General features: G+C 34.5%; 1 protein-coding gene across 14 annotated transcripts in view; it reads left to right on the plus strand.

Annotated features, from left to right (window-relative positions):
• Window positions 1–67: 67 nt before the first annotated feature.
• tln2a (talin 2a) overlaps window positions 68–13016 on the plus strand; it is a 79173-nt gene continuing 66224 nt past the window's right edge. For 3 of the 14 annotated variants that reach the window (XM_073906622.1, XM_073906627.1, XM_073906624.1), the window contains exons 1-2: window positions 92–283; window positions 388–459. The gene's annotated coding sequence lies outside the window, so the exon portion shown is untranslated. 14 annotated transcript variants of the gene reach the window in all.

The following is a 13016-nucleotide window of genomic DNA, read 5'->3' on the forward strand; positions in this document are numbered from 1 at the left end:
ATTTCCTCTAGTCCCGCCTTTAGCACTCGGCAGCTCTCGGCAAACTCCGTAAACCGAGAAGGGATTTACTCCAAAGAGGCAGGACGAGACCGTAGTTTACTCTGCATCGAGCGGCTGCGAGGTTGCAATGAAACTGCGGTAAACAAACTCACCGGTAAGACCCAGTGTGCTCAGATTTCAGTGTTCTGGAGCAGTGCTCAGAAATATCCGCGGTGCAGCGTGGTTCTGTATGAATACGGCGAGAGCGAGCTCACATGCAGTGTTGAATGAACGGGATTTAGAGGTGCGTGGAAATAAGCGCTGTGTATGTGTGTGTGTGTGTGCTGCTGGACAGAGACGTGCATTGAGTCCTTATCTCATCTGACATGAATACACACGCTTCACCAGTTGCTGATGAGGAGAATTAATTCACGCGCACAGTAATCGATGGGGACATTGTGTGTATCTGCATTGTAATCGGTAAGTTTAATCACTTAAACGTCTGTCTGTATAACGCAGAACGTGATTGATGGCTGAAATTTGCATCAAGGCAAATAAATGCTCGCGCTTGGTGGTTTGTGATCGCCTTTTACGAGGCAGTCTGAACGAATATAAATATATAATAGAAAAAAAAATATATATGTATATATTTAAAGATTTCAAGTTTGATAAGATATGCATGCATAGTCATAACTTTTTTTAGGTTTGCATATGGAAATATTCAGCTACAGCTAAAATGTGTTTGCTGAAACTTTTTGGTTAATTTTAACAGTAAAATATTGGTCGCTTTAAATGTTCAGCTTGATTTGCATGTCCTTAAAGAGGAAAAGTGAACTTGTTTAGAACAATTTCTTTACATTGTGTTTTGATCCCAGCAATAAGTATGTCAGAGGACTGAATCCTAATTAAATGCATTAGTTCTTTCTCAATCCGGATCACTAACTTCTGGCAGATGTAAACACCGCTTCAAGCCTTTGAAACACTCTTGTATGTAGACAAATGCAGTGGGCTTTTGTGATGCTCCAGACACATGCAGCCCATGCTGACGCCACACCCCTCTGTGTCATCGTTTAAACAGCCCTCTCAGTCGTCTGCTGATTTATACTTGTGGATTCTCCATTGTTCTTTAGAGAAGTATTGTTTAGCTCTCATTACACTACTCATAATTAACCCTCCTTTTGATTTAGTTCGCTGTTATGGATCAAATTGCAGTTTAGCAAACACAGGCTTGTGTTTATTGATTTCGCAAACAAAAACGAGTAATTAGAGATCACTCCAGTTTGATTAAACAACTGGGTATTTTCTCTAGCAAACGCCACATTCAGTGCTGTTGATGTATTTCGTAATACCATGTAGTGATTATAGTTTATTTTGACAGGCATGTTTGATATTTGTATGTTTTATGCTGTAAATTACGTTGTGTATTACCATTTAAAGATGTTTACCTTTCCAGTTTAGCTGTTCAAATTAGACTTGATGTTTATTGGCAGGTTCCTATAATGCCATTATTTCACAGTGTTATGACATTGTGGTACTTTTATGCCTGATTATATTTTTTTGATTGTGTTTTTTATTGTTCTGAATCTGTTTCCATTCATTTTAATGACGATTAGTGCTATCATGAGACAAATGCCTTTTATTATTATCATCTTTTACTATTGTAAATAATTAGTACAGTTCTTTGTGCCTTGCTTTTTTGCACTGACATTCTAGCTTCCTATTATTTGTTAAGTATTTTTTTCAATTGCAAGACTTTTGTTAATCACAATAGACAAATATTAATCATGATTAATCACATCCAAAATAAATTTTTGTTTTAACATAATATATGTGTGTGTATATATTTATTATGTAAGCCTATATGTGATGCACACCTATACATAGAAACAAAACTATACATACATTTTTGTTACATATATATTTAAATTTCTTCAAAATTATGTGCATATAAATGTGCATATGCATGTGCATATGCATGTGTTGGGTGTTGATTTTGCATGGACGAAGAGGACGCATTCCCACCAAGATCCACCGACTACTGAAACGCCCTAAAAACACACATGAACATTGTGATTGGCTGAGCCTTCCCCTGCTGTCATGACAGGCTATAGCTGCATTCAGATGTAACAGTGCCAAAACTGCACAGAGGAATTATCTCGTGCATGATTAAAATGTGTGAGGTGGGTGATATGCAAGTGAGGATAATGGTAACGTTAATGCTAATGTTTTTTTTCCCCCTTTGTTACACAATCTAACATATGCAGGCTGATATAATGACTGATATAGTGAGGTGGTTGATAGGTCCCCACCAATGTCAAGAGCAAACATACGTCCTTGGCATGTGTGTATTTGTGGATACATAATAAATATACACTGTACACACACACACACGTTATGTTAAAACCTATTTTTATATGCATACGTTTGGGTGAAAGAAGGGGTTTTCAAGCATTAACGTTATTATTCTGGAGCAAAAATAAAACCTATTTTTTTGTGATTTTACAAAAAACACCTGCTAAAATTGGATTCATTATAGTTTATATACAAAGAGAAAAAACTTGTTAGAAATCATTTGGTGACATTTTTTATACACAATTTTACTAATTTGTCGGCAAAACATTTAATTAATTTAAAATACAATACAATTTTGTGTATTGTCACTTTTATTATGTTATATGTTTTAGTAATTGCTTTACTTTTGCCTAAATGTATTTTGTTATCTGTTACACAGATTGACAATGAAACATCAAAATACACATTTCATTTACATTAAGCACACTCTTTTCACATTTTTTGGGTTTCTCAGTAACAGAAGGTGTCATAGCTTAACGCAAACTTAAAGTACAATGAATGGGAAAGCAGAACAAATATTTTTTTTACAACCCTATTTGCTGAAATAATAAAATAAAAACTCCATGATGGTGTTATCAAGACTTTCAGAAACAACATCAAAACATCAAATTTACTCTCAGCCCCATAGACGCTGCATTAGAAACGCCTCACATAAGCGGTAATTCGTTTTTTGTAATTTGATATTATTTATGCATAAGTAAATATATATAAATGTTCATAAGATTAAAAAAAAAATCTAAATACATAAAATTTTCAAAGATTTTACATTGTGATGATCGTTAAATGCATCATAACAATATTGTGAAAAAGGTGCATATGCTTTTGCAATAAATATATTGAAGCACTTTTGAAAGCTCAATTTGACACAAACACCAAAATGTCGCATCACATTTTTTGTCCCTTTTGAATACATGAACAGGACTCATAGAGCACATTCCTAACCACTTTTATGAGTCAATGTAACTCCTCATCCACTCTCTCATTCTAAGAGCATGTAATCTCTTTATGAGATGCAGGGCTTTCCGTTTTATTAAAGTTTTAATTCCTTATGACTGCACAATACCCCTACTTCGCTTTTAAAGTCTTAAGTTAGTCTTGCAGTATTCACAGTCTGATGTGGAGATGGACAAGTCTGCTTACTGTGTCTATAGTGATGGATTGCTGATGCTGATGAATCCAGTAGCTTAGCAAAAGGCATCAAGTAGAGTACTGTCCGCTGTCCTCTTGATAAACTACAGCCACTTTTTATCACAGCTGTCACTTTTCTTGGTAGTGAGCCCATGGGTCATGCCTTACTGTCCTGGATCCTGTTATTCAGCATGAGTGGACACTGTGTATATGAACCAGCTCATTGACTTGCTGTTAATAACTCCTCTCTTCCCTTCAAAAATGTGCCATATATTCCCTGTTAAATACCATTTACTTGCAAGGTCAGACACGGGCAAGAGTAAATGCTAGTTTTCGCTTGACCATGTTGAACGTGAATGTAAACAGTAAAGGGTTTGTCAGTGGCATGAATAAGCTGTTTTTAACTGTGAGGGTTTTTATACTAGAATCTTAAACAGGATTTTTTGATTTGTTCCTTTTTCCGGCTAACGATGAATGTTCATAACAATAAAGTGTCATAAAGTCATTTTTATTTATTTTACCTGGCACTTGTAGTTGATGTCACTTTGTTTAAAATATAAACAAATAGCCTAAACGCTGTCCAAAAACTGTAGCTTTTAGTTAAAAACTGAGCTGTTAAAAATTTTATAATGGAGCTTTATTTTTTTCTATTTGGTTATCGATGAATGGACCTAAAAATAAAATGTCTAAAAAGTCGTTTTTGTTTATTTTGCCTGGCACTTAGGGTTCAGATAAGCCTGCTGCTTTTATGAACAATATTGCCTGAGAAATGAGGTCTGACTGCCAGCTGAACTATTCATTATATTGTTGACCAAGCTATATGTCAGCCAGCAAAGCTTATGAATGTTTGCTTTCATTTTAGAAAAAAAGTTTCTTTCATGGCTAATGTAGGCATTATTGTCATCACTCTTCTTCCAGTGATGTATTTATTTCATAATTATTTTTGTTAGTATTATTACTTAATTGCTTGTTCTCTGTTAGAATATATTTAAAAATGTAATGTATTTCTGTACATATTTTGCTTCGTTACATTGTAAAACAAGCTGGGTTCCACACAATTCCTTCATGTTGTGCCAATTCAAACCAATTAAGTTAACTTAATTGTGTTTAAAAATGTAAGTGCATTGAACAAAATAATTATGTTGTCCCAAAAACATCTCAAGAATTGTTTTTTCAACTCATTTTAACCCTTTCACTGGTGTGATAAAATAATTATTATATAAATATCACACACACAATGACTATAGTATTTTAAATGTGTAACACCTAGATTTTTTTGTTTTAGCTGTTATATACTATAATTTGTTTAGTACAGCATATTATTTGCAGTAAATAACTGAACTTTTATGCCTCGTATGTTTTATTGAAAGTTTTATTGATCACTAAAATATGATTGAATTGGACTTAAATTGCTTCGATTTAAAAATAAAAATTATTAAAAAAATAGCTTAGATGTAGCTACTTTTGCCATGTAGCTTTTAGCTTAGCTTGCTACATTTCACAGGGGGGTAGTGTTTAGTGTAGTTAAGCTACATTTTAAGTAGAGTAGCTAATAGCTTAACTCACTATACGCACTAACTCACTTAACGCACATTTTTCAAGTAGCTTGGCCAACACTGTTGTTTCCCTTTATGTACTACGGAAGAAATTTATAAATAAACATGACGAAAATCCAGCAGCTCTGATCTCTCCTATGGTTGTTGCTAGAAGGGATACAGCTGCGATCTGAAGTTAATGAGAAATATTTCTATTATTTATTAAAATTAAACATTAATTGTATTTTATTAGCATTTACCCCTACCCCTGCCTCAACCCTAAACCCAACCAACTTTCATGGTAATGTTGAAAAAATTATTTGTTGTACAGTTGAAGATATTCACATCAATATCAAATAACATTATATGAGGGTTAGGTTTAGAGTTGAGATAGGGGTAAACGCTAATAAAGAACAATTAATGCGTAATTTACTGAATAATAGAAATACTTCTTGTTCAAATCGCAGCTATCTATCCCTTCTAGCTACAATACCTGTTTTTGTACCCATGAAAATGAAATTTTCCAAATTTTACCCCAAAACCCATTGTCATATAAACAAAAACACCTCAAAATATTGTCAACTTTTAGTCTTTCAGTTTTCTTTTTTTTTTTGCCAGTGTTGCTATTTTCAGTAATATAATGGTCATACAAGTTTCAAACATCATGATAATGAGTAAATCATGAACTGTTTCTTGAACACTTCATATTCAATATTCACAGAAAGTTTTGGTGTCAGTATGACTGCAAGTCGTCGTCAAATGCAGCAGTTATAATTAGCAGGGTCGTCGTTGGGTATGCGGGTGTCACATCCTTTAACTCCAGTGAGTTCTGATCCCGACTGCCAATAGCAACTGATTAAACACTACACCTCCACATGCTACAGCTACACCATCATCATTCTCTTGTTCTCAACTCTGCTATTTTGTTTTCACACTTGCTCCAGTGCTTTCTTCTTGAGAAAATGCCTAGTTGTTATTTTATTTCGTTGGTACCTCACAAAGCATTGTTTTCTGTAATATGTTGATCTGTTTTATGTGTTGAAAATAAAACAATTAAGTTGTCCCACCAAAAAAACCTTAAGAATAGTTTCAACTCATTTAAATAGTAGTATAAACAAGCAGCAAAAGTATTTTTTTGAGTGTAGATAAAATTTGTGTCTAATGATTACATTATTATTATTATTATTATTTGGTATAGCTTACATATAATACAAAATTGATGTTTGCATGGAACTTTTTGGCACATCATCAATGAACACATTAAACTGGTTTTGGGTTTATTGGTCAATTTCGCTCTTGTTTCTTGTCTTATTTTTTCTTGTATATTTTTATGTGATATTTATTTTTAATTCTTGGCTTTTTTTTTATTTGTAACAAGCATTTTATGCATGTTTTATTCAGTAGAGATCAATTTATATGATGGAAATTGAAAATAAAGACTTTCAGTGCTACAAAAGATTTCTATTCCAAAATAAAATTGGGGTAAAGTTGGTGTTATATTCACACATTCAGATTTTTTAATATAATTTCAGAAAGTTATTTGTTGCAAATTCTTAATAGTGAAATCGTATTGTCAGCCAGTGGCTATCAAAGTACAACATTGTTAAATAGTCAATTATATAGTGCTAATGTTGTTTTGAAGTCAAACTTGCATACAATTTCAGACTAAATATTCAAAGTTGTGTGGTAAACCATGTAGGTATATATAATATACAAGTTGTCACTAAACAAACATGCAAATGTAAAACTAACTTTACCTCAATCAAAATAAATGCTGTTTAAACTCAAAGAATCCTGAAAACTAGCTTTGAACATTAATCATAAAACAAATATCCCGGACGAGCCCCCACTCCGACCCTTTAGAACATTTAGAACAAACCTGTTCATTATACAAGGGAAGTTTAAAAAAATATATATGGCATGAAGCCATACATGTCCCTTTTTGTTGTTGAAACGTAACACATTTACAATATTTCACATAATTGGTAGCAGTGTTGGGAAGCAGTGTGTTGGCAGGCAGACACAGGACACCTATTAAAGTACTGGAGTTTGAGTTTGACTCTGGAGGCCTGAGGCTCTTTCTACCCCCACATTCTCTGTGCTGAAAAAGGATCCAGGTCAGTCTGTTATAACAGCAGCTTCTGCTATTGCTGCCTCCCCTTCGGCTGAATGGCTAACTGGCTTGTCATGGTCTTTTGTGCTCGCTGTACGTATGTTGCCAAAAAGGCCAGGTTGGATTCCCTTCAGAACCACTACGGGAGTTCAAGAGATCCGCTCTCAGGTGAACACATTCCTTCCGAGCATAGATGAGTGATCAAAGTAAAGTGTTGAAAGATAAATACAGTGCTCTGATGGAGTGTAGGACAGTGTATTTGGTAAAGGCCATGACTCAGGTGCTCAGTTGAGTGTGTAGTTTTGAAGGTAACGCACGGTATGTGTCCTGAATGGAGGGCTTTCTCTGTCAGGGTATTTTTGGGAATACGACGTATTTTTTGACCTCTGACACAAGGCTCAAAATGGTTACATGAAATCAGAGAGTGAAGAGGGGCTTTTCTGGGCCTGTCTACAGCTGGCTGGGTGGCGTTGGCTGCAGAGATCTGACGCTTCCAGATTCCTTGTTTAGAGCTCAATAGCTAGGTTTCAGAAGTATAAACCTTTTTTTTATGCGACCTTTAAAGGCAAAACTGCAGTACTTCAGTAATTTTATTTGGTAATTTGCTTGCCAATTAACTTAAATATAGCCAAAATGAGAATCTTTGTGAAGTTAAAGTAAGGTTTTGGCCAAATGAAAAAAAAAGATGATGTCAAGTGGGCATGGGCAGGTTTAGGATTCTGACTATATGATAACTTTGGATAAAAATTTCACTGTTTCACCATTTCGTGGTGTTGTGATAACTGCTCTAAAAAATGTTCTTTTTAAATGTCTGGATAAAAAAATAAAAACTTTCCCTTTAAACACAATCTATTTCATTTTTAGAAGCATTTAAAGTATTTTGGAGCAGTAAACATGTCAGGCTAAACAATTCAAAATAATAGTTGACTTCTGCTGTCTTCATTATTTTAAAAACACAGATTTCTTTACAAATTAAAGCATCTTGGATATCTTTTCTGCTGGAGATACTGTTGTCCTAAAAAAAAAAAAAAAAACTTAAATAAAAAAACGTAGAAATAGCAGAAAATTTTGACGGTTTTAAAACCTTGATTTTTCTAAACCATGGTATACCTTGAAAACGGTTACCGTCCCATACCTAATGTCAAGTAATATTTTGAAAAGAGAAACTGAGTGAACATCAAAAAGATCTGAATAACTAGTATTTTAAAATTTTACATTTTAATCAATAATAATCATGTATTAGAAATGCTGTTCTTTTCACTATTTTTAGACCATTTATATCTGTAATCGTTTTCTCTGTAAAACAGGTAAAAATATAGATCTCAAAACAGTTTTGATAATTTTTGGGGAAAATGGCATATCATATTGGATAGATTTTAAAATCAGCTTATCTCTTGAAGATGTAAAATAGTTTTCTGGTTTCAAATGATGTGAATTCAGTGAACTAACAACAAGTAGATGAAAACACTAAAGATGTAAGATGTAGATACTCCTGTGATACAACTCGGTAACTGAAAATCTGGGTTATTTTGGTACACCATCAGCTCATCTCAAGCATTATAAACATGCAAGTTAAGTTACATTTATATAAGTATATATATATAGCTTGGCAACACAGTTCTTTAAATGGAACCTTCTGGTGCTAACTGACAGATGTATCTATAGAGTGAACCTTAAATGGATTCATCTCAAGATTCATTAACTTTGCGCTGTTTGATCAAAATGAACTGCTTAACTAAGTGTAATTAACTAAGTGTTTCTTCCAAAGTGTCTTTAAGAAACATTGTCTGTTTTTTTTTACCATAAAATGTACCATAAACGCAAAATTAAGTCTTGCTGGATTGTCTTGTCTAAAAATTTCAGAAATAACTTTAATTCACTCATAATGAATATGAGTAGTGTTTTGCTCATTGAAGGTGAGTAGGGTTGTGTTTTAGTCTGTGTCCAATTTTATCTGTCTCTCTCTGTCTATCGCTCTCAATCTCAGCTTACTACCTTCTTGGCCCCTCTCTGTCCTTCTAAAGTTGGAATCTGCCTTGACATAGAGATGCTAATATTTGTCGACCATCCGTTTAACCTTCAGGCCTTAGTGTTGACAGAGCATCTATCTTGAGCTATGAAGCTTGTATTTGAAACTTCATCAAAGGTAAGAGATCGATAAATCACAAAAGAGCTGTTGTAAATTTGTAGAAACAATTGTTTTAGGGATATCAGCGGCTGTTACGTCAACTGCAACCAACTACTTCAGATTGTTCATACTCATGCACACATATGTACAATATAAGCATTTGTATCATGTGTCATTGAGAGGTTCTTGGCAGCGTGCATAAACACCACATCCTTTTGATTTTCCTGGCAAATATGTCTCAAGGTTTTCCACACAACAATCAGTCTCCAGGCGTTATAGACAACTAGCAACCTGTTGCACAAAGCTGGTTTGGGTTTTTACTCTAGTAAGTTTGCATTTAGTTTGGGCAAACCCTGAATTTTAGTGCTCAAGAATATGAGTTGGTTTTGATTTGGTTCTGTCACTGTGGCAACTTGCACTACACTGCTAACCTGCTACCTGCTCTAGAATTCAGAGTTTTATTTTTTGAGTTAGAGATCGCAAACCCAATCTTGACCAATCAGCTAAAAGTAAAATTATATAGGGCTGGTCGGTAAAATCAGTATCCTATTTATTGACCGAACACCATTGTCAATAACAATAAAAAAGTTTGGTGCTATGAAGTTTTAGTATGAAGGGTAAAGTTTTGCTAAAATGTAGCTACTAAGCGTGCGCCTTGGAAGGAATGCCAATAAGTTTAGGGTGTAAGTTTGTAATTTCCAATAGAAGCAGGTGACTTGCGCACATGGAAACGATGCACACACGTGATGGGTGCAAATTTTTCTGGTACACCTAGTTGAAAAACTACATCAGAACTTTTCCGAATGACGTGAGCGCACAGCAATTCATTTAAGTAGAACTAACCAATCTGCTTCACACTTTTTATGGAATATACACATTTCAGTATAACTGTAGACTAATTACCTGAGACAAACACTGCGCACCCAATCACTGGAGTGCTTTTTACTTTTCTCCAAAAACTTGTAATATAGTCATTCAATTTCACAATTTGTAACGTTGCAATATGTATTTGAATAATGATGTTTAGTTCTTTTACTTGAAAGCTCAGATTTGATCATCATTTCACACCTTACAGATGTTGATCTACCTTTACCATTGCACACACTTTGTAATATTTCATTCATCACATTTAAGAATCTCTTTAACACTTATGTTTATTTTATTATAATGAGATGAGAAATCTAGTTGAAATATTCTAGATTTTGACTGTTAGACTGTTATTTTGACTGTTTGACTGTTATTTGCCTTAATAATGTTGGTCAATTAAAATAAATAATAAACAAATAATTAAATAATAAAATAATAAACAAAAAAATAGTAATATTCCTAAATGTATTGGTAAAAGATATTCAACAATTATTTATACCGAATGATATTAAACATGATATCGTGATAACATGATATCGCTCAGCCCTGTGCCTTTTAAATTTGGTTAACCAATTATACTTCTGATAACAATACCTCCTAATCTTTACAGAGAAGTGAATTCTACTGACTCTCTCATGAGAAATGAATCAAATGGACTCTCTTGTGTGTCGTGTGGTTGGCTGTATGTATCAAACTTTCAGCTGTATTTGTGGTCCAGAGTTAATAACAAATTTTTACTTAAACCCCAAGCCAACTGAGTTTATATCAAGCTTTCTGGAACCACTTAACTTGATCTTAAGCAGTGAGGATTTGTTTGCTTTTGTCAACCTGAAACTTACATTGCAACCTTGAGTTTGTTTAACTCCTCTTTGTGTGACGGGTCTCATTTTATTTCTCTGTTGTATTAAGCTGCTCATACATCTGTGATTTAAAAAAAAAAAGTGATTAATGCATGGAAATTCTCTCATGCATGCAACCCCTTGAAATAAGTTGAAAGTTATTCTTAGTTTTGTGCAAATGGTAAATTGATAAACTGTTTGAGTCATTTTAAGGGCAAATGGAAAATCACAAGGAAAAAAAAAGTAGAAGATGTGACATTTTTGCTGTTCTGCTCAAACACAGGATCCTACAAATACACTTTGTTTACATAAATCCTCACTTCCCATTAGAACAAGATCATGTTGAAGACTACAAGGGCTTCAGAGCCAGATGTTACCTTCTACACGCTCTGTATAAGGTTATTTATTTTGTGTTGATGAGTGAAAACAACACCAGTGGGATTTCATCCAAGATCCAGTGTAGTCACTCACTTAAACAGGAAAAGCCAAGCCTGGGTGTCCTACTCAATGACGTTTACCTTCCCGCTTCTCAACAAGCTTTTTTTTGTTTGTTTTGTTCTTTTTCTCAAGGAACCATCATGAGATCTCCAGCTGGATTGGATTACATGTGGACAGTGCTGCGTTAATCAAATACTTGAAAATAGGCTTTTAATTGTGTGGCATGTTCTTGGAGTTCCCTAATGCTGAGCTAAATAGATCCAGCAGACTAGGACAGATTATCTGTGCCCGTAACTCCTGACTGGCGTGTTTACTGGATGGCTATGTGTAATCTTTTGAGGTGCATTTCGTAGCACAGGACGTAACGTCCATAACCAGATCTGTGTGATCTGTTACAGCTGTGCACTCTGAGGTCATATTTTGGTTCAGAAAATCATGTGATCCTTACCTTAGATGTGGGCATCGTTATGACTGCAGTTCTTACTGGCAGTGCTTAAGTATGCATGCAGATGATGTTCTAGTGGCTGTACTCATACCCTATTTTAGAATGGAGCAGTGGTGGGTCTACTGTTTTTTTTTTTTTTTTTTTTTTTTGGGTACATGCATCATAAGTAATAGCCTCATTAGCTGGCAGTGGTTTTAGTTGCTAATCCCCAGAATCTCAGTGACAGTTCAGATTAGGCCATCGAGCACAGTAGCGCTGCTCGTTTTTCACAGGAAAGGCGGATTTATGAAAGTGTACATCGTGTAAAGTGTTGCCCCAGTCTTGTTAAACGAGCTGGATTGTCAGTGAAAATACAGTCATTAAACGAGCTAATGACTAGCAGGAAGCTGCTGATTGGTTGCTTGTGATGCTTTCGGGGTTGACTGAAGTCAATTTTCTTTCCTTATTACTGTTTACAAGATGTATTGAGGCATTTTTGCACCATTTCTGGAGTAATCAGGCTTTCTTTGAAGCTCTGAAAAAGTAATGTATAAGGTTGCATAGATTTTAAAAGGATGTATAAATTTTTATTACTTAAAGAATCCTAAAAATACATTCATGGATAAATGTTTTAACAGTAATTAAAATAAGTTATAGTGCACCGAATAAAGTGATGTCCAATAAAAGTCAGTTTGGGTTTCCAAAAGATCATTTGACTGCACAGTCCTTAAAACAATAACTTGTATTACTTTGAGTGAAACGTATTTTAATAATCTACTAAAATAACCTTTTGTGGAATTTATGGTGTTAAAGATTGTCTATAGAATCATCAATTGTTGTAAAAACATTTGTATTTCAGGCCATTGTAGTACACCCTACTTATGTTGATCTCTTCAAACTCTATAAACTCTGATTTTCTAGCTAATAATTAACATACCTTGATGCTGTCCAATCTTTGCATCACCATGTCAGTCTTGTCAATCACAACTGTTCACTGGAATTTTTCCAGTTTGGTAAAGATAATTATTTCAGAATTATGAGTTCAGATACCCTCCTACTTTTAAAACCATTCTCAGACCCCTGTGACCAGACTAGACTGCATTTCTGCTGTGAGTTAAGCCAGCCTGGAAGCTTATGGAGTTCTGCTGATCCAGCAAAAACGTTGCTTGTCTTTCAAGAGCCAGACTGGCTAACCGCTAACATCCAACCGATC

The sequence above is a fragment of the Danio rerio genome, chromosome 7 (genome assembly GCF_049306965.1).
Source record: "Danio rerio strain Tuebingen ecotype United States chromosome 7, GRCz12tu, whole genome shotgun sequence".
NCBI lineage: Eukaryota > Metazoa > Chordata > Actinopteri > Cypriniformes > Danionidae > Danio > Danio rerio.